This window comes from Dermacentor albipictus, chromosome 3 (genome assembly GCF_038994185.2).
Source record: "Dermacentor albipictus isolate Rhodes 1998 colony chromosome 3, USDA_Dalb.pri_finalv2, whole genome shotgun sequence".
NCBI classification, from domain to species: Eukaryota; Metazoa; Arthropoda; class Arachnida; order Ixodida; family Ixodidae; genus Dermacentor; species Dermacentor albipictus.
The window spans coordinates 192,794,475-192,817,163 of record NC_091823.1 but is presented as its reverse complement, the minus strand read 5'-3'; the positions used below and the strand labels follow the sequence as shown (position 1 = coordinate 192,817,163).

Sequence of the window (22,689 nt, the reverse complement as noted above, 5' to 3'; positions counted from 1 at the left end):
GTGGGAACCGAACCCACAACCTTCGCATGTCGCGTGCGATGCTCTACCAATTGAGCTACCGCGGCGGCGTTTCCCCATCCACTTTCTTGGGTATTTATTTGTACTAGTAGAACCCTGGGAGTGTTAGCCAGCGCCCCCACTCACAGACCATGGCGGCGGACGTGGAACGTCTTTTTTGCCGCAGGCGTCACGACAACGTGATCTTTCCGGGTGAAGGCAACTGGTCAATAAACCCACATATGCTACCTGAAGCATCAATGTTGCCGGATTCGAGACCCTCGTTAAGTAATAGACGAGAAGAAAGGGGGTTAACCGAGGGACCCGATATTTATTAGTCATATAATGAGAAGTCAACAAACACTGACACCAAGTACAACATAGGGGAAATTGCATGTGCCTAATAAATGAAATAAAGTAATGATTAAATAATGGAAATTAAAGTGTATGAAAAAACAACTTGCCGCAGGTGGGAATCGAACCCACAACCTTCGCATGTCGCGTGCGATGCTCTACCAATTGAGCTACCGCGGCGGCGTTTCCCCATCCACTTTCTTGGGAATTTATTTGTACTAGCAGAACCCTGGGAGTGTCAGCCAGCGCCCCCACTCACAGACCATGGCGGCGGACGTCTTTTTTGCCGCAGGCGTCACGAGAACGTGATCTTTTCGGGTGAAGGCAACTGGTCAATAAACCCCAATATGCTACCTGAAGGCATCAATGTTGCCCGGTTCGAGACCCTCGTTAAGTAATAAACGAGAAGAAAGGGGGTTAACCGAGGGACCCGATATTTATTAGTCATATAATGAGAAGCCAACAAACACTGACACCAAGTACAACATAGGGGAAATTGCATGTGCTTAATAAATGAAATAAAGTAATGATTATTTATTGGAAATTAAAGTGGATGAAAAAACAACTTGCCGCAGGTGGGAACCGAACCCACAACCTTCGCATGTCGCGTGCGATGCTCTACCAATTGAGCTACCGCGGCGGCGTTTCCCCATCCACTTTCTTGGGTATTTATTTGTACTAGTAGAACCCTGGGAGTCTTAGCTAGCGCCCCCACTCACAGACCATGGCGGCGGACGTGGAACGTCTTTTTTGCCGCAGGCGTCACGAGAACGTGATCTTTTCGGGTGAAGGCAACTGGTCAATCAACCCCAATATGCTACCTGAAGGCATCAATGTTGCCGGATTCGAGACCCTCGTTAAGTAATAGACGAGAAGAAAGGGGGTTAACCGAGGGACCCGATATTTATTAGTCATATAATGAGAAGCCAACAAACACTGACACCAAGTACAACATAGGGGAAATTGCATGTGCTTAATAAATGAAATAAAGTAATGTATAAATAATGGAAATTAAAGTGGATGAAAAAACAACTTGCCGCAGGTGGGAACCGAACCCACAACCTTCGCATGTCGCGTGCGATGCTCTACCAATTCAGCTACTGCGGCGGCGTTTCCCCATCCACTTTCTTGGGTATTTATTTGTACTAGTAGAACCCTGGGAGTGTTAGCCAGCGCCCCCACTCACAGACCATGACGGCGGACGTGGAACGTCTTTTTTGCCGCAGGCGTCACGAGAACGTGATCTTTTCGGTGAAGGCAACTGGTCAATAAACCCACATATGCTACCTGAAGGCATCAATGTTGCCGGATTCGAGACCCTCGTTAAGTAATAGACGATAAGAAAGGGGGTTAACTGAGGGACCCGATATTTATTAGTCATATAATCAGAAGCCAACAAACACTGACACCAAGTACAACATAGGGGAAATTGCATGTGCTTAATAAATGAAATAAAGTAATGATTAATTATTGGAAATAAAGTGGATGAAAAAACAACTTGCCGCAGGTGGGAACCGAACCCACAACCTTCGCATGTCGCGTGCGATGCTCTACCAATTGAGCTACCGCGGCGGCGTTTCCCCATCCACTTTCTTGGGTATTTATTTGTACTAGTAGAACCCTGGGAGTGTTAGCCAGCGCCCCCACTCACAGACCATGGCGGCGGACGTGGAACGTCTTTTTTGCCGCAGGCGTCACGACAACGTGATCTTTCCGGGTGAAGGCAACTGGTCAATAAACCCCAATATGCTACCTGAAGGCATCAATGTTGCCGGATTCGAGACCCTCGTTAAGTAATAGACGAGAAGAAAGGGGGTTAACCGAGGGACCCGATATTTATTAGTCATATAATCAGAAGCCAACAAACACTGACACCAAGTACAACATAGGGTAAATTGCATGTGCTTAATAAATGAAATAAAGTAATGATTAATTATTGGAAATTAAAGTGTATGAAAAAACAACTTGCCGCAGGTGGGAACCGAACCCACAACCTTCGCATGTCGCGTGCGATGCTCTACCAATTGAGCTACCGCGGTGGCGTTTCCCCATCCACTTTCTTGGGTATTTATTTGTACTAGTAGAACCCTGGGAGTGTTAGCCAGCGCCCCCACTCACAGACCATGGCGGCGGACGTGGAACGTCTTTTTTGCCGCAGGCGTCACGAGAACGTGATCTTTTCGGGTGAAGGCAACTGGTCAATAAACCCACATATGCTACCTGAAGCATCAATGTTGCCGGATTCGAGACCCTCGTTAAGTAATAGACGAGAAGAAAGGGGGTTAACCGAGGGACCCGATATTTATTAGTCATATAATGAGAAGTCAACAAACACTGACACCAAGTACAACATAGGGGAAATTGCATGTGCCTAATAAATGAAATAAAGTAATGATTAAATAATGGAAATTAAAGTGTATGAAAAAACAACTTGCCGCAGGTGGGAATCGAACCCACAACCTTCGCATGTCGCGTGCGATGCTCTACCAATTGAGCTACCGCGGCGGCGTTTCCCCATCCACTTTCTTGGGAATTTATTTGTACTAGCAGAACCCTGGGAGTGTCAGCCAGCGCCCCCACTCACAGACCATGGCGGCGGACGTCTTTTTTGCCGCAGGCGTCACGAGAACGTGATCTTTTCGGGTGAAGGCAACTGGTCAATAAACCCCAATATGCTACCTGAAGGCATCAATGTTGCCCGGTTCGAGACCCTCGTTAAGTAATAAACGAGAAGAAAGGGGGTTAACCGAGGGACCCGATATTTATTAGTCATATAATGAGAAGCCAACAAACACTGACACCAAGTACAACATAGGGGAAATTGCATGTGCTTAATAAATGAAATAAAGTAATGATTATTTATTGGAAATTAAAGTGGATGAAAAAACAACTTGCCGCAGGTGGGAACCGAACCCACAACCTTCGCATGTCGCGTGCGATGCTCTACCAATTGAGCTACCGCGGCGGCGTTTCCCCATCCACTTTCTTGGGTATTTATTTGTACTAGTAGAACCCTGGGAGTCTTAGCTAGCGCCCCCACTCACAGACCATGGCGGCGGACGTGGAACGTCTTTTTTGCCGCAGGCGTCACGAGAACGTGATCTTTTCGGGTGAAGGCAACTGGTCAATCAACCCCAATATGCTACCTGAAGGCATCAATGTTGCCGGATTCGAGACCCTCGTTAAGTAATAGACGAGAAGAAAGGGGGTTAACCGAGGGACCCGATATTTATTAGTCATATAATGAGAAGCCAACAAACACTGACACCAAGTACAACATAGGGGAAATTGCATGTGCTTAATAAATGAAATAAAGTAATGATTAAATAATGGAAATTAAAGTGGATGAAAAAACAACTTGCCGCAGGTGGGAACCGAACCCACAACCTTCGCATGTCGCGTGCGATGCTCTACCAATTCAGCTACTGCGGCGGCGTTTCCCCATCCACTTTCTTGGGTATTTATTTGTACTAGTAGAACCCTGGGAGTGTTAGCCAGCGCCCCCACTCACAGACCATGGCGGCGGACGTGGAACGTCTTTTTTGCCGCAGGCGTCACGACAACGTGATCTTTCCGGGTGAAGGCAACTGGTCAATAAACCCCAATATGCTACCTGAAGGCATCAATGTTGCCGGATTCGAGACCCTCGTTAAGTAATAGACGAGAAGAAAGGGGGTTAACCGAGGGACCCGATATTTATTAGTCATATAATGAGAAGCCAACAAACACTGACACCAAGTACAACATAGGGGAAATTGCATGTGCTTAATAAATGAAATAAAGTAATGATTAAATAATGGAAATTAAAGTGGATGAAAAAACAACTTGCCGCAGGTGGGAACCGAACCCACAACCTTCGCATGTCGCGTGCGATGCTCTACCAATTCAGCTACTGCGGCGGCGTTTCCCCATCCACTTTCTTGGGTATTTATTTGTACTAGTAGAACCCTGGGAGTGTTAGCCAGCGCCCCCACTCACAGACCATGACGGCGGACGTGGAACGTCTTTTTTGCCGCAGGCGTCACGAGAACGTGATCTTTTCGGTGAAGGCAACTGGTCAATAAACCCACATATGCTACCTGAAGGCATTAATGTTGCCGGATTCGAGACCCTCGTTAAGTAATAGACGATAAGAAAGGGGGTTAACTGAGGGACCCGATATTTATTAGTCATATAATCAGAAGCCAACAAACACTGACACCAAGTACAACATAGGGGAAATTGCATGTGCTTAATAAATGAAATAAAGTAATGATTAATTATTGGAAATAAAGTGGATGAAAAAACAACTTGCCGCAGGTGGGAACCGAACCCACAACCTTCGCATGTCGCGTGCGATGCTCTACCAATTGAGCTACCGCGGCGGCGTTTCCCCATCCACTTTCTTGGGTATTTATTTGTACTAGTAGAACCCTGGGAGTGTTAGCCAGCGCCCCCACTCACAGACCATGGCGGCGGACGTGGAACGTCTTTTTTGCCGCAGGCGTCACGACAACGTGATCTTTCCGGGTGAAGGCAACTGGTCAATAAACCCCAATATGCTACCTGAAGGCATCAATGTTGCCGGATTCGAGACCCTCGTTAAGTAATAGACGAGAAGAAAGGGGGTTAACCGAGGGACCCGATATTTATTAGTCATATAATCAGAAGCCAACAAACACTGACACCAAGTACAACATAGGGTAAATTGCATGTGCTTAATAAATGAAATAAAGTAATGATTAATTATTGGAAAATAAGTGTATGAAAAAACAACTTGCCGCAGGTGGGAACCGAACCCACAACCTTCGCATGTCGCGTGCGATGCTCTACCAATTCAGCTACCGCGGTGGCGTTTCCCCATCCACTTTCTTGGGTATTTATTTGTACTAGTAGAACCCTGGGAGTGTTAGCCAGCGCCCCCACTCACAGACCATGGCGGCGGACGTGGAACGTCTTTTTTGCCGCAGGCGTCACGAGAACGTGATCTTTTCGGGTGAAGGCAACTGGTCAATAAACCCACATATGCTACCTGAAGCATCAATGTTGCCGGATTCGAGACCCTCGTTAAGTAATAGACGAGAAGAAAGGGGGTTAACCGAGGGACCCGATATTTATTAGTCATATAATGAGAAGTCAACAAACACTGACACCAAGTACAACATAGGGGAAATTGCATGTGCCTAATAAATGAAATAAAGTAATGATTAAATAATGGAAAATAAAGTGTATGAAAAAACAACTTGCCGCAGGTGGGAATCGAACCCACAACTTTCGCATGTCGCGTGCGATGCTCTACCAATTGAGCTACCGCGGCGGCGTTTCCCCATCCACTTTCTTGGGAATTTATTTGTACTAGCAGAACCCTGGGAGTGTCAGCCAGCGCCCCCACTCACAGACCATGGCGGCGGACGTCTTTTTTGCCGCAGGCGTCACGAGAACGTGATCTTTTCGGGTGAAGGCAACTGGTCAATAAACCCCAATATGCTACCTGAAGGCATCAATGTTGCCCGGTTCGAGACCCTCGTTAAGTAATAAACGAGAAGAAAGGGGGTTAACCGAGGGACCCGATATTTATTAGTCATATAATGAGAAGCCAACAAACACTGACACCAAGTACAACATAGGGGAAATTGCATGTGCTTAATAAATGAAATAAAGTAATGATTATTTATTGGAAATTAAAGTGGATGAAAAAACAACTTGCCGCAGGTGGGAACCGAACCCACAACCTTCGCATGTCGCGTGCGATGCTCTACCAATTGAGCTACCGCGGCGGCGTTTCCCCATCCACTTTCTTGGGTATTTATTTGTACTAGTAGAACCCTGGGAGTCTTAGCTAGCGCCCCCACTCACAGACCATGGCGGCGGACGTGGAACGTCTTTTTTGCCGCAGGCGTCACGAGAACGTGATCTTTTCGGGTGAAGGCAACTGGTCAATCAACCCCAATATGCTACCTGAAGGCATCAATGTTGCCGGATTCGAGACCCTCGTTAAGTAATAGACGAGAAGAAAGGGGGTTAACCGAGGGACCCGATATTTATTAGTCATATAATGAGAAGCCAACAAACACTGACACCAAGTACAACATAGGGGAAATTGCATGTGCTTAATAAATGAAATAAAGTAATGATTAAATAATGGAAATTAAAGTGGATGAAAAAACAACTTGCCGCAGGTGGGAACCGAACCCACAACCTTCGCATGTCGCGTGCGATGCTCTACCAATTCAGCTACTGCGGCGGCGTTTCCCCATCCACTTTCTTGGGTATTTATTTGTACTAGTAGAACCCTGGGAGTGTTAGCCAGCGCCCCCACTCACAGACCATGACGGCGGACGTGGAACGTCTTTTTTGCCGCAGGCGTCACGAGAACGTGATCTTTTCGGTGAAGGCAACTGGTCAATAAACCCACATATGCTACCTGAAGGCATCAATGTTGCCGGATTCGAGACCCTCGTTAAGTAATAGACGAGAAGAAAGGGGGTTAACCGAGGGACCCGATATTTATTAGTCATATAATGAGAAGCCAACAAACACTGACACCAAGTACAACATAGAGGAAATTGCATGTGCTTAATAAATGAAATAAAGTAATGATTAATTAATGGAAATTAAAGTGGATGAAAAAACAACTTGCCGCAGGTGGGAACCGAACCCACAACCTTCGCATGTCCCGTGCGATGCTCTACCAATTGAGCTACCGCGGCGGCGTTTCCCCATGCACTTTCTTGGGTAGTTATTTGTACTAGTAGAACACTGGGAGTGTTAGCCAGCGCCCCCACTCACAGACCATGGCGGCGGACGTGGAACGTCTTTTTTGCCGCAGGCGTCACGAGAACGTGATCTTTTCGGGTGAAGGCAACTGGTCAATAAACCCCAATATGCTACCTGAAGGCATCAATGTTGCCGGATTCGAGACCCTCATTAAGTAATAGACGAGAAGAAAGGGGGTTAACCGAGGGACCCGATATTTATTAGTCATATAATGACAAGCCAACAAACACTGACACCAAGTACAACATAGGGGAAATTGCATGTGCTTAATAAATGAAATAAAGTAATGAATAATTAATGGAAATTAAAGTTGATGAAAAAACAACTTGCCGCAGGTGGGAACCGAACCCACAACCTTCGCATGTCGCGTGCGATGCTCTACCAATTGAGCTACCGCGGCGGCGTTTCCCCATCCACTTTCTTGGGTATTTATTTGTACTAGTAGAACCCTGGGAGTGTTAGCCAGCGCCCCAACTCACACACCATGGCGGCGGACGTGGAACGTCTTTTTTGCCGCAGGCGTCACGAGAACGTGATCTTTTCGGGTGAAGGCAACTGGTCAATAAACCCACATATGCTACCTGAAGGCATCAATGTTGCCGGATTCGAGAGCCTCGTTAAGTAATAGACGAGAAGAAAGGGGGTTAACCGAGGGACCCGATATTTATTAGTCATATAATGAGAAGCCAACAAACACTGACACCAAGTACAACATAGGGGAAATTGCATGTGCTGAATAAATGAAATAAAGTAATGAATAATTATTGGAAATTAAAGTGGATGAAAAAACAACTTGCAGCAGGTGGGAACCGAACCCACAACCTTCGCATGTCGCGTGCGATGCTCTACCAATTCAGCTACCGTGGCGGCGTTTCCCCATCCACTTTCTTGGGTATTTATTTGTACTAGTAGAACCCTGGGAGTGTTAGCCAGCGCCCCCACTCACAGACCATGGCGGCGGACGTGGAACGTCTTTTTTGCCGCAGGCGTCACGAGAACGTGATCTTTTCGGGTGAAGGCAACTGGTCAATAAACCCCAATATGCTACCTGAAGGCATCAATGTTGCCGGATTCGAGACCCTCGTTAAGTAATAGACGAGAAGAAAGGGGGTTAACTGAGGGACCCGATATTTATTAGTCATATAATCAGAAGCCAACAAACACTGACACCAAGTACAACATAGGGGAAATTGCATGTGCTTAATAAATGAAATAAAGTAATGATTAATTATTGGAAATTAAAGTGGATGAAAAAACAACTTGCCGCAGGTGGGAACCGAACCCACAACCTTCGCATGTCGCGTGCGATGCTCTACCAATTGAGCTACCGCGGCGGCGTTTCCCCATCCACTTTCTTGGGTATTTATTTGTACTAGTAGAACCCTGGGAGTGTTAGCCAGCGCCCCCACTCACAGACCATGGCGGCGGACGTGGAACGTCTTTTTTGCCGCAGGCGTCACGAGAACGTGATCTTTTCGGGTGAAGGCAACTGGTCAATAAACCCACATATGCTACCTGAAGGCATCAATGTTGCCGGATTCGAGACCCTCGTTAAGTAATAGACGAGAAGAAAGGGGGTCAACCGAGGGACCCGATATTTATTAGTCATATAATGAGAAGCCAACAAACACTGACACCAAGTACAACATAGGGGAAATTGCATGTGCTTAATAAATGAAATAAAGTAATGAATAAATAATGGAAATTAAAGTGTATGAAAAAACAACTTGCCGCAGGTGGGAACCGAACCCACAACCTTCGCATGTCGCGTGCGATGCTCTACCAATTGAGCTACCGCGGCGTCGTTTCCCCATGCACTTTCTTGGGTATTTATTTGTACTAGTAGAACACTGGGAGTGTTAGCCAGCGCCCCCACTCACAGACCATGGCGGCGGACGTGGAACGTCTTTTTTGCCGCAGGCGTCACGAGAACGTGATCTTTTCGGGTGAAGGCAACTGGTCAATAAACCCCAATATGCTACCTGAAGGCATCAATATTGCCGGATTCGAGACCCTCATTAAGTAATAGACGAGAAGAAAGGGGGTTAACCGAGGGACCCGATATTTATTAGTCATATAATGACAAGCCAACAAACACTGACACCAAGTACAACATAGGGGAAATTGCATGTGCTTAATAAATGAAATAAAGTAATGAATAATTAATGGAAATTAAAGTTGATGAAAAAACAACTTGCCGCAGGTGGGAACCGAACCCACAACCTTCGCATGTCGCGTGCGATGCTCTACCAATTGAGCTACCGCGGCGGCGTTTCCCCATCCACTTTCTTGGGTATTTATTTGTACTAGTAGAACCCTGGGAGTGTTAGCCAGCGCCCCCACTCACAGACCATGGCGGCAGACGTGGAACGTCTTTTTTGCCGCAGGCGTCACGAGAACGTGATCTTTTCGGGTGAAGGCAACTGGTCAATAAACCCCAATATGCTACCTGAAGGCATCAATATTGCTGGATTCGAGACCCTCGTTAAGTAATAGACGAGAAGAAAGGGGGTTAACCGAGGGACCCGATATTTATTAGTCATATAATGAGAAGCCAACAAACACTGACACCAAGTACAACATAGGGGAAATTGCATGTGCTTAATAAATGAAATAAAGTAATGATTATTTATGGAAATTCGAGTGGATAAAAAACAACTTGCCGCAGGTGGGAACCGAACTCACAACCTTCGCATGTCGCGTGCGATGCTCTACCAATTGCGCTACCGCGGCGGCGTTTCTCATCCACTTTCTTGGGTATTTATTTGTACTAGTAGAGCCCTGGGAGTGTCAGCCAGCGCCCCCACTCACAGACCATGGCGGCGGACGTGGAACGTCTTTTTTGCCGCAGGCGTTACGAGAACGTGATCTTTTCGGGTGAAGGCAACTGGTCAATAAACCCACATATGCTACCTGAAGGCATCAATGTTGCCGGATTCGAGACCCTCGTTAAGTAATATACGAGAAGAAAGGGGGTTAACCGAGGGACCCGATATTTATGAGTCATATAATGAGAAGCCAACAAACACTGACACCAAGTACAACATAGGGGAAATTGCATGTGCCTAATAAATGAAATAAAGTAATGAATAATTAATGGAAATTAAAGTGGATGAAAAAACAACTTGCCGCAGGTGGGAACCGAACCCACAACCTTCGCATGTCGCGTGCGATGCTCTACCAATTGAGCTACCGTGGCGGCGTTTCCCCATCCACTTTCTTGGGTATTTATTTGTACTAGTAGAACCCTGGGAGTGTTAGCCAGCGCCCCCACTCACAGACCATGGCGGCGGACGTGGAACGTCTTTTTGCCGCAGGCGTCACGAGAACGGGATCTTTTCGGGTGAAGAAACCTGGTCAATAAACCCCAATATGCTACCTCAAGGCATCAATGTTGCCGGATTCGAGACCCTCGTTAAGTAATAGACGAGAAGAAAGGGGGTTAACTGAGGGACCCGATATTTATTAGTCATATAATCAGAAGCCAACAAACACTGACACCAAGTACAACATAGGGGAAATTGCATGTGCTTAATAAATGAAATAAAGTAATGATTAATTATTGGAAATTAAAGTGGATGAAAAAACAACTTGCCGCAGGTGGGAACCGAACCCACAACCTTCGCATGTCGCGTGCGATGCTCTACCAATTGAGCTACCGCGGCGGCGTTTCCCCATCCACTTTTTTGGGTATTTATTTGTACTAGTAGAACCCTGGGAGTGTTAGCCAGCGCCCCCACTCACAGACCATGGCGGCGGACGTGGAACGTCTTTTTTGCCGCAGGCGTCACGACAACGTGATCTTTCCGGGTGAAGGCAACTGGTCAATAAACCCCAATATGCTACCTGAAGGCATCAATGTTGCCGGATTCGAGACCCTCGTTAAGTAATAGACGAGAAGAAAGGGGGTTAACCGAGGGACCCGATATTTATTAGTCATATAATCAGAAGCCAACAAACACTGACACCAAGTACAACATAGGGGAAATTGCATGTGCTTAATAAATGAAATAAAGTAATGATTAATTATTGGAAATTAAAGTGTATGAAAAAACAACTTGCCGCAGGTGGGAACCGAACCCACAACCTTCGCATGTCGCGTGCGATGCTCTACCAATTGAGCTACCGCGGCGGCGTTTCCCCATCCACTTTCTTGGGTATTTATTTGTACTAGTAGAACCCTGGGAGTGTTAGCCAGCGCCCCCACTCACAGACCATGGCGGCGGACGTGGAACGTCTTTTTGCCGCAGGCGTTACGAGAACGTGATCTTTTCGGGTGAAGGCAACTGGTCAATAAACCCACATATGCTACCTGAAGCATCAATGTTGCCGGATTCGAGACCCTCGTTAAGTAATAGACGAGAAGAAAGGGGGTTAACCGAGGGACCCGATATTTATTAGTCATATAATGAGAAGTCAACAAACACTGACACCAAGTACAACATAGGGGAAATTGCATGTGCCTAATAAATGAAATAAAGTAATGATTAAATAATGGAAATTAAAGTGTATGAAAAAACAACTTGCCGCAGGTGGGAACCGAACCCACAACCTTCGCATGTCGCGTGCGATGCTCTACCAATTGAGCTACCGCGGCGGCGTTTCCCCATCCACTTTCTTGGGAATTTATTTGTACTAGCAGAACCCTGGGAGTGTCAGCCAGCGCCCCCACTCACAGACCATGGCGGCGGACGTGGAACGTCTTTTTTGCCGCAGGCGTCACGAGAACGTGATCTTTTCGGGTGAAGGCAACTGGTAAATAAACCCCAATATGCTACCTGAAGGCATCAATGTTGCCGGATTCGAGACCCTCGTTAAGTAATAAACGAGAAGAAAGGGGGTAACCGAGGGACCCGATATTTATTAGCCATATAATGAGAAGCCAACAAACACTGACACCAAGTACAACATAGGGGAAATTGCATGTGCTTAATAAATGAAATAAAGTAATGATTATTTATTGGAAATTAAAGTGGATGAAAAAACAACTTGCCGCAGGTGGGAACCGAACCACCAACCTTCGCATGTCGCGTGCGATGCTCTACCAATTGAGCTACCGCGGCGGCGTTTCCCCATCCACTTTCTTGGGTATTTATTTGTACTAGTAGAACCCTGGGAGTCTTAGCTAGCGCCCCCACTCACAGACCATGGCGGCGGACGTGGAACGTCTTTTTTGCCGCAGGCGTCACGAGAACGTGATCTTTTCGGGTGAAGGGAACTGGTCAATAAACCCACATATGCTACCTGAAGGCATCAATGTTGCCGGATTCGAGACCCTCGTTAAGTAATAGACGAGAAGAAAGGGGGTTAACCGAGGGACCCGATATGTATTAGTCATATAATGAGAAGCCAACAAACACTGACACCAAGTACAACATAGGGGAAATTGCATGTGCTTAATAAATGAAATGAAGTAATGAATAATTGATGGAAATTAAAGTGGATGAAAAAGAACTTGCCGCAGGTGGGAACCGAACCTACAATCTTCGCATGTCGCGTGCGATGCGCTACCAATTGAGCTACCGCGGCGGCGTTTCCCCATCCACTTTCTTGGGCATTTATTTGTACTAGTAGAACCCTGGGAGTGTTAGCCAGCGCCCCCACTCACAGACCATGGCGGCGGACGTGGAACGTCTTTTTTGCCGCAGGCGTCACGAGAACGTGATCTTTTCGGGTGAAGGCAACTGGTCAATAAACCCCAATATGCTACCTGAAGGCATCAATGTTGCCGGATTCGAGACCCTCGTTAAGTAATAGACGAGAAGAAACGGGGTTAACCGAGGGACCCGATATTTATTAGTCATATAATGAGAAGCCAACAAACACTGACACCAAGTACAACATAGGGGAAATTGCATGTGCTTAATAAATGAAATTAAGCAGTGATTAATTAATGGAAATTAAAGTGGATGAAAAAACAACTTGCCGCAGGTGGGAACCGAACCCACAACCTACGCATGTCGCGTGCGATGCTCTACCAATTGAGCTACCGCGGCGGCATTTCCCCATCCACTTTCTTGGTTATTTATTTTACTAGTAGAACCCTGGGAGTGTTAGCCAGCGCCCCCACTCACAGACCATGGCGGCGGACGTGGAACGTCTTTTTTGCCGCAGGCGTCACGAGAACGTGATCTTTTCGGGTGAAGGCAACTGGTCAATAAACCCACATATGCTACCTGAAGGCATCAGTGTTGCCGGATTCGAGAGCCTCGTTAAGTAATAGACGAGAAGAACGGGGGTTAACCGAGTGACCCGATATTTATTAGTCATATAATGAGAAGCCAACAAACACTGACACCAAGTACAACATAGGGGAAATTGCATGTGCTTAATAAATGAAATAAAGTAATGATTAATTAATGGAAATAAAGTGGATGAAAAAACAACTTGCCGCAGGTGGGAACCGAACCCACAACCTTCGCATGTCGCGTGCGATGCTCTACCAATTGAGCTACCGCGGCGGCGTTTCCCCATCCACTTTCTTGGGTATTTATTTGTACTAGTATAACCCTGGGAGTGTTAGCCAGCGCCCCCACTCACAGACCATGGCGGCGGGCGTGGAATGTCTTTTTTGCCGCAGGCGTCACGAGAACGTGATCTTTTCGGGTGAAGGCAACTGGTCAATAAACCCACATATGCTACCTGAAGGCATCAATTTTGCCGGATTCGAGACCCTCGTTAAGTAATAGACGAGAAGAAAGGGGGTTAACCGAGGGACCCGATATTTATTAGTCATATAATGAGAAGCCAACAAACACTGACACCAAGTACAACATAGGGGAAATTGCATGTGCTTAATAAATGAAATAAATTAATGAATATATAATGGAAATTAAAGTGGATGAAAAAACAACTTGCCGCAGGTGGGAACCGAACCCACAACCTTCGCATGTCACGTGCGATGCTCTACCAATTGAGCTAACGCGGCGGCGTTTCCCCATCCACTTTCTTGGGTATTTATTTGTGCTAGTAGAACCCTGGGAGTGTTAGCCAGCGCCCCCACTCACAGACCATGGCGGCGGACGTGGAACGTCTTTTTTGCCGCTGGCGTCACGAGAACGTGATCTTTTCGGGTGAAGGCAACTGGTCAATAAACCCACATATGCTACCTGAAGGCATCAATGTTGCCGGATTCGAGACCCTCGTTAAGTAATAGACGAGAAGAAAGGGGGTTAACCGAGGGACCCGATATTTATTAGTCATATAATGAGAAGCCAACAAACAGTGACACCAAGTACAACATAGGGGAAATTGCATGTGCTTAATAAATGAAATAAAGTAATGAATAATTAATGGAAATTAAAGTGGATGAAAAAACAACTTGCCGCAGGTGGGAACCGAACCCACAACCTTCGCATGTCGCGTGCGATGCTCTACCAATTGAGCTACCGCGGCGGCGTTTCCCCATCCACTTTCTTGGGTATTTATTTGTACTAGTAGAACCCTGGGAGTGTTAGCCAGCGCCCCCACTTACAGACCATGGCGGCGGACGTGGAACGTCTTTTTTGCCGCAGGCGTCACGAGAACGTGATCTTTTCGGGTGAAGGCAACTGGTCAATAAACCCCAATATGCTACCTGAAGGCATCAATGTTGCCGGATTCGAGACCCTCGTTAAGTAAAAGACGAGAAGAAAGGGGGTTAACCGAGGGACCCGATATTTATTAGTCATATAATGAGAAGCCAACAAACACTGACACCAAGTACAACATAGGGGAAATTGCATGTGCTTAATAAATGAAATTAGGCAGTGATTAATTAATGGAAATTAAAGTGGATGAAAAAACAACCTGCCGCAGGTGGGAACCGAACCCACAACCTACGCATGTCGCGTGCGATGCTCTACCAATTGAGCTACCGCGGCCGCGTTTCCCCATCCACTTTCTTGGGTATTTATTTTACTAGTAGAACCCTGGGAGTGTTAGCCAGCGCCCCACTCACAGACCATGGCGGCGGACGTGGAACGTCTTTTTTGCCGCAGGCGTCACGAGAACGTGATCTTTTCGGGTGAAGGCAACTGGTCAATAAACCCACATATGCTACCTGAAGGCATCAGTGTTGCCGGATTCGAGACCCTCGTTAAGTAATAGACGAGAAGAACGGGGGTTAACCGAGTGACCCGATATTTATTAGTCATATAATGAGAAGCCAACAAACACTGACACCAAGTACAACATAGGGGAAATTGCATGTGCTTAATAAATGAAATAAAGTAATGATTAATTAATGGAAATTAAAGTGGATGAAAAAACAACTTGCCGCAGGTGGGAACCGAACCCACAACCTTCGCATGTCGCGTGCGATGCTCTACCAATTGAGCTACCGCGGCGGCGTTTCCCCATCCACTTTCTTGGGTATTTATTTGTACTAGTAGAACCCTGGGAGTGTTAGCCAGCGCCCCCACTCACAGACCATGGCGGCGGACGTGGAACGTCTTTTTTGCCGCAGGCGTCACGAGAACGTGATCTTTTCGGGTGAAGGCAACTGGTCAATAAACCCCAATATGCTACCTGAAGGCATCAATGTTGCCGGATTCGAGACCCTCGTTAAGTAATAGACGAGAAGAAAGGGGGTTAACCGAGGGACCCGATATTTATTAGTCATATAATGAGAAGCCAACAAACACTGACACCAAGTACAACATAGGGGAAATTGCATGTGCTTAATAAATGAAATTAAGCAGTGATTAATTAATGGAAATTAAAGTGGATGAAAAAACAACTTGCCGCAGGTGGGAACCGAACCCACAACCTACGCATGTCGCGTGCGATGCTCTACCAATTGAGCTACCGCGGCGGCGTTTCCCCATCCACTTTCTTGGGTATTTATTTTACTAGTAGAACCCTGGGAGTGTTAGCCAGCGCCACCACTCACAGACCAAGGCGGCGGATGTGGAACGTCTTTTTTGCCGCAGGCGTCACGAGAACGTGATCTTTTCGGGTGAAGGCAACTGGTCAATAAACCCACATATGCTACCTGAAGGCATCAGTGTTGCCGGATTCGAGACCCTCGTTAAGTAATAGACGAGAAGAACGGGGGTTAACCGAGTGACCCGATATTTATTAGTCATATAATGAGAAGCCAACAAACACTGACACCAAGTACAACATAGGGGAAATTGCATGTGCTTAATAAATGAAATAAAGTAATGATTAATTAATGGAAATAAAGTGGATGAAAAAACAACTTGCCGCAGGTGGGAACCGAACCCACAACCTTCGCATGTCGCGTGTGATGCTCTACCAATTGAGCTACCGCGGCGGCGTTTCCCCATCCACTTTCTTGGGTATTTATTTGTACTAGTATAACCCTGGGAGTGTTAGCCAGCGCCCCCACTCACAGACCATGGCGGCGGGCGTGGAATGTCTTTTTTGCCGCAGGCGTCACGAGAACGTGATCTTTTCGGGTGAAGGCAACTGGTCAATAAACCCACATATGCTACCTGAAGGCATCAATGTTGCCGGATTCGAGACCCTCGTTAAGTAATAGACGAGAAGAAAGGGGGTTAACCGAGGGACCCGATATTTATTAGTCATATAATGAGAAGCCAACAAACACTGACACCAAGTACAACATAGGGGAAATTGCATGTGCTTAATAAATGAAATAAATTAATGAATAATTAATGGAAATTAAAGTGGATGAAAAAACAACTTGCCGCAGGTGGGAACCGAACCCACAACCTTCGCATGTCACGTGCGATGCTCTACCAATTGAGCTACCGCGGCGGCGTTTCCCCATCCACTTTCTTCGGTATTTATTTGTGCTAGTAGAACCCTGGGAGTGTTAGCCAGCGCCCCCACTCACAGACCATGGCGGCGGACGTGGAACGTCTTTTTTGCCGCTGGCGTCACGAGAACGTGATCTTTTCGGGTGAAGGCAACTGGTCAATAAACCCACATATGCTACCTGAAGGCATCAATGTTGCCGGATTCGAGACCCTCGTTAAGTAATAGACGAGAAGAAAGGGGGTTAACCGAGGGACCCGATATTTATTAGTCATATAATGAGAAGCCAACAAACAGTGACACCAAGTACAACATAGGGGAAATTGCATGTGCTTAATAAATGAAATAAAGTAATGAATAATTAATGGAAATTAAAGTGGATGAAAAAACAACTTGCCGCAGGTGGGAACCGAACCCACAACCTTCGCATGTCGCGTGCGATGCTCTACCAATTGAGCTACCGCGGCGGCGTTTCCCCATCCACTTTCTTGGGTATTTATTTGTACTAGTAGAACCCTGGGAGTGTTAGCCAGCGCCCCCACTTACAGACCATGGCGGCGGACGTGGAACGTCTTTTTTGCCGCAGGCGTCACGAGAACGTGATCTTTTCGGGTGAAGGCAACTGGTCAATAAACCCCAATATGCTACCTGAAGGCATCAATGTTGCCGGATTCGAGACCCTCGTTAAGTAATAGACGAGAAGAAAGGGGGTTAACCGAGGGACCCGATATTTATTAGTCATATAATGAGAAGCCAACAAACACTGACACCAAGTACAACATAGGGGAAATTGCATGTGCTTAATAAATGAAATTAGGCAGTGATTAATTAATGGAAATTAAAGTGGATGAAAAAACAACCTGCCGCAGGTGGGAACCGAACCCACAACCTACGCATGTCGCGTGCGATGCTCTACCAATTGAGCTACCGCGGCCGCGTTTCCCCATCCACTTTCTTGGGTATTTATTTTACTAGTAGAACCCTGGGAGTGTTAGCCAGCGCCCCACTCACAGACCATGGCGGCGGACGTGGAACGTCTTTTTTGCCGCAGGCGTCACGAGAACGTGATCTTTTCGGGTGAAGGCAACTGGTCAATAAACCCACATATGCTACCTGAAGGCATCAGTGTTGCCGGATTCGAGACCCTCGTTAAGTAATAGACGAGAAGAACGGGGGTTAACCGAGTGACCCGATATTTATTAGTCATATAATGAGAAGCCAACAAACACTGACACCAAGTACAACATAGGGGAAATTGCATGTGCTTAATAAATGAAATAAAGTAATGATTAATTAATGGAAATTAAAGTGGATGAAAAAACAACTTGCCGCAGGTGGGAACCGAACCCACAACCTTCGCATGTCGCGTGCGATGCTCTACCAATTGAGCTACCGCGGCGGCGTTTCCCCATCCACTTTCTTGGGTATTTATTTGTACTAGTAGAACCCTGGGAGTGTTAGCCAGCGCCCCCACTCACAGACCATGGCGGCGGACGTGGAACGTCTTTTTTGCCGCAGGCGTCACGAGAACGTGATCTTTTCGGGTGAAGGCAACTGGTCAATAAACCCCAATATGCTACCTGAAGGCATCAATGTTGCCGGATTCGAGACCCTCGTTAAGTAATAGACGAGAAGAAAGGGGGTTAACCGAGGGACCCGATATTTATTAGTCATATAATGAGAAGCCAACAAACACTGACACCAAGTACAACATAGGGGAAATTGCATGTGCTTAATAAATGAAATTAAGCAGTGATTAATTAATGGAAATTAAAGTGGATGAAAAAACAACTTGCCGCAGGTGGGAACCGAACCCACAACCTACGCATGTCGCGTGCGATGCTCTACCAATTGAGCTACCGCGGCGGCGTTTCCCCATCCACTTTCTTGGGTATTTATTTTACTAGTAGAACCCTGGGAGTGTTAGCCAGCGCCCCCACTCACAGACCAAGGCGGCGGATGTGGAACGTCTTTTTTGCCGCAGGCGTCACGAGAACGTGATCTTTTCGGGTGAAGGCAACTGGTCAATAAACCCACATATGCTACCTGAAGGCATCAGTGTTGCCGGATTCGAGACCCTCGTTAAGTAATAGACGAGAAGAACGGGGGTTAACCGAGTGACCCGATATTTATTAGTCATATAATGAGAAGCCAACAAACACTGACACCAAGTACAACATAGGGGAAATTGCATGTGCTTAATAAATGAAATAAAGTAATGATTAATTAATGGAAATAAAGTGGATGAAAAAACAACTTGCCGCAGGTGGGAACCGAACCCACAACCTTCGCATGTCGCGTGCGATGCTCTACCAATTGAGCTACCGCGGCGGCGTTTCCCCATCCACTTTCTTGGGTATTTATTTGTACTAGTATAACCCTGGGAGTGTTAGCCAGCGCCCCCAGTCACAGACCATGGCGGCGGGCGTGGAATGTCTTTTTTGCCGCAGGCGTCACGAGAACGTGATCTTTTCGGGTGAAGGCAACTGGTCAATAAACCCACATATGCTACCTGAAGGCATCAATGTTGCCGGATTCGAGACCCTCGTTAAGTAATAGACGAGAAGAAAGGGGGTTAACCGAGGGACCCGATATTTATTAGTCATATAATGAGAAGCCAACAAACACTGACACCAAGTACAACATAGGGGAAATTGCATGTGCTTAATAAATGAAATAAATTAATGAATAATTAATGGAAATTAAAGTGGATGAAAAAACAACTTGCCGCAGGTGGGAACCGAACCCACAACCTTCGCATGTCACGTGCGATGCTCTACCAATTGAGCTACCGCGGCGGCGTTTCCCCATCCACTTTCTTGAGTATTTATTTGTGCTAGTAGAACCCTGGGAGTGTTAGCCAGCGCCCCCACTCACAGACCATGGCGGCGGACGTGGAACGTCTTTTTTGCCGCTGGCGTCACGAGAACGTGATCTTTTCGGGTGAAGGCAACTGGTCAATAAACCCACATATGCTACCTGAAGCCATCAATGTTGCCGGATTCGAGACCCTCGTTAAGTAATAGACGAGAAGAAAGGGGGTTAACCGAGGGACCCGATATTTATTAGTCATATAATGAGAAGCCAACAAACAGTGACACCAAGTACAACATAGGGGAAATTGCATGTGCTTAATAAATGAAATAAAGTAATGAATAATTAATGGAAATTAAAGTGGATGAAAAAACAACTTGCCGCAGGTGGGAACCGAACCCACAACCGTCGCATGTCGCGTGCGATGCGCTACCAATTGAGCTACCGCGGCGGCGTTTCCCCATCCACTTTCTTGGGTATTTATTTGTACTCGTAGAACCCTGGGAGTGTTAGCCAGCGCCCCCACTCACAGACCATGGCGGCGACGTGGAACGTCTTTTTTGCCGCAGGCGTCACGAGAACGTGATCTTTTCGGGTGAAGGCAACTGGTCAATAAACCCCACATAAGCTACCTGAAGGCATCAATGTTGCCGGATTCGAGACCCTCGTTAAGTAATAGACGAGAAGAAAGGGGGTTAACCGAGAGACCCGATATTTATTAGTCATATAATGAGAAGCCAACAAACACTGACACCAAGTACAACATAGGGGAAATGGCATGTGCTTAATAAATGAAATAAAGTAATGATTAATTAATGGAAATTAAAGTGGATGAAAAAACAACTTGCCGCAGGTGGGAACCGAACCCACAACCTTCGCATGTCGCGTGCGATGCTCTACCAATTGAGCTACCGCGGCGGCGTTTCCCCATCCACTTTCTTGGGTATTTATTTGTACTAGTAGAACCATGGGAGTGTTAGCCAGCGCCCCCACTCACAGACCATGGCGGCGGACGTGGAACGTCTTTTTTGCCGCAGGGGTCACGAGAACGTGATCTTTTCGGGTGAAGGCAACTGGTCAATAAACCCCAATAAGCTACCTGAAGGCATCAATGTTGCCGGATTCGAGACCCTCGTTAAGTAATAGACGAGTAGAAAGGGGGTTAACCGAGGGACCCGATATTTATTAGTCATATAATGAGAAGCCAACAAACACTGACACCAAGTACAACATAGGGGAAATTGCATGTGCTTAATAAATGAAATTAAGTAATGAAAAATTAATGGAAATTAAAGTGGATGAAAAAAACAACTTGCCGCAGGTGGGAACCGAACCCACAACCTTCGCATGTCGCGTGCGATGCTCTACCAATTGAGCTACCGCGGCGGCGTTTCCCCATCCACTTTCTTGGGTATTTATTTGTACTAGTAGAACCCTGGGAGTGTTAGCCAGCGCCCCCACTCACAGACCATGGCGGCGGACGTGGAACGTCTTTTTTGCCGCAGGCGTCACGAGAACGTGATCTTTTCGGGTGAAGGCAACTGGTCAATAAACCCCAATATGCTACCTGAAGGCATCAATGTTGCCGGATTCGAGACCCTCGTTAAGTAATAGACGAGAAGAAAGGGGGTTAACCGAGGGACCCGATATTTATTAGTCATATAATGAGAAGCCAACAAACACTGACACCAAGTACAACATAGGGGAAATTGCATGTGCTTAATAAATGAAATAAATTAATGAATATATAATGGAAATTAAAGTGGATGAAAAAACAACTTGCCGCAGGTGGGAACCGAACCCACAACCTTCGCATGTCACGTGCGATGCTCTACCAATTGAGCTAACGCGGCGGCGTTTCCCCATCCACTTTCTTGGGTATTTATTTGTGCTAGTAGAACCCTGGGAGTGTTAGCCAGCGCCCCCACTCACAGACCATGGCGGCGGACGTGGAACGTCTTTTTTGCCGCTGGCGTCACGAGAACGTGATCTTTTCGGGTGAAGGCAACTGGTCAATAAACCCACATATGCTACCTGAAGGCATCAATGTTGCCGGATTCGAGACCCTCGTTAAGTAATAGACGAGAAGAAAGGGGGTTAACCGAGGGACCCGATATTTATTAGTCATATAATGAGAAGCCAACAAACAGTGACACCAAGTACAACATAGGGGAAATTGCATGTGCTTAATAAATGAAATAAAGTAATGAATAATTAATGGAAATTAAAGTGGATGAAAAAACAACTTGCCGCAGGTGGGAACCGAACCCACAACCTTCGCATGTCGCGTGCGATGCTCTACCAATTGAGCTACCGCGGCGGCGTTTCCCCATCCACTTTCTTGGGTATTTATTTGTACTAGTAGAACCCTGGGAGTGTTAGCCAGCGCCCCCACTTACAGACCATGGCGGCGGACGTGGAACGTCTTTTTTGCCGCAGGCGTCACGAGAACGTGATCTTTTCGGGTGAAGGCAACTGGTCAATAAACCCCAATATGCTACCTGAAGGCATCAATGTTGCCGGATTCGAGACCCTCGTTAAGTAATAGACGAGAAGAAAGGGGGTTAACCGAGGGACCCGATATTTATTAGTCATATAATGAGAAGCCAACAAACACTGACACCAAGTACAACATAGGGGAAATTGCATGTGCTTAATAAATGAAATTAGGCAGTGATTAATTAATGGAAATTAAAGTGGATGAAAAAACAACTTGCCGCAGGTGGGAACCGAACCCACAACCTACGCATGTCGCGTGCGATGCTCTACCAATTGAGCTACCGCGGCCGCGTTTCCCCATCCACTTTCTTGGGTATTTATTTTACTAGTAGAACCCTGGGAGTGTTAGCCAGCGCCCCACTCACAGACCATGGCGGCGGACGTGGAACGTCTTTTTTGCCGCAGGCGTCACGAGAACGTGATCTTTTCGGGTGAAGGCAACTGGTCAATAAACCCACATATGCTACCTGAAGGCATCAGTGTTGCCGGATTCGAGACCCTCGTTAAGTAATAGACGAGAAGAACGGGGGTTAACCGAGTGAC

General features: G+C 46.6%; 7 non-coding genes across 7 annotated transcripts; all 7 read right to left on the bottom strand.

Annotated features, from left to right (window-relative positions):
* Nucleotides 1-458: 458 nt before the first annotated feature.
* TRNAS-CGA (transfer RNA serine (anticodon CGA)) lies at nt 459-531 on the bottom strand. Its single transcript has one exon. It is a non-coding gene; the product is annotated as a tRNA-Ser (tRNA).
* A 2,252-nt stretch (nt 532-2,783) lies between these two features.
* TRNAS-CGA (transfer RNA serine (anticodon CGA)) lies at nt 2,784-2,856 on the bottom strand. The gene has a single exon. It is a non-coding gene; the product is annotated as a tRNA-Ser (tRNA).
* Nucleotides 2,857-6,967: 4,111 nt separating this feature from the next.
* On the bottom strand, nt 6,968-7,040 carry TRNAS-GGA (transfer RNA serine (anticodon GGA)). The gene has a single exon. It is a non-coding gene; the product is annotated as a tRNA-Ser (tRNA).
* A 6,922-nt stretch (nt 7,041-13,962) lies between these two features.
* On the bottom strand, nt 13,963-14,035 carry TRNAS-UGA (transfer RNA serine (anticodon UGA)). The gene has a single exon. It is a non-coding gene; the product is annotated as a tRNA-Ser (tRNA).
* Nucleotides 14,036-16,760: 2,725 nt separating this feature from the next.
* TRNAS-UGA (transfer RNA serine (anticodon UGA)) lies at nt 16,761-16,833 on the bottom strand. The gene has a single exon. It is a non-coding gene; the product is annotated as a tRNA-Ser (tRNA).
* Nucleotides 16,834-19,558: 2,725 nt separating this feature from the next.
* TRNAS-UGA (transfer RNA serine (anticodon UGA)) lies at nt 19,559-19,631 on the bottom strand. The gene has a single exon. It is a non-coding gene; the product is annotated as a tRNA-Ser (tRNA).
* Nucleotides 19,632-21,427: 1,796 nt separating this feature from the next.
* On the bottom strand, nt 21,428-21,500 carry TRNAS-UGA (transfer RNA serine (anticodon UGA)). Its single transcript has one exon. It is a non-coding gene; the product is annotated as a tRNA-Ser (tRNA).
* Between the last annotated feature and the right edge of the window lie 1,189 nt (nt 21,501-22,689).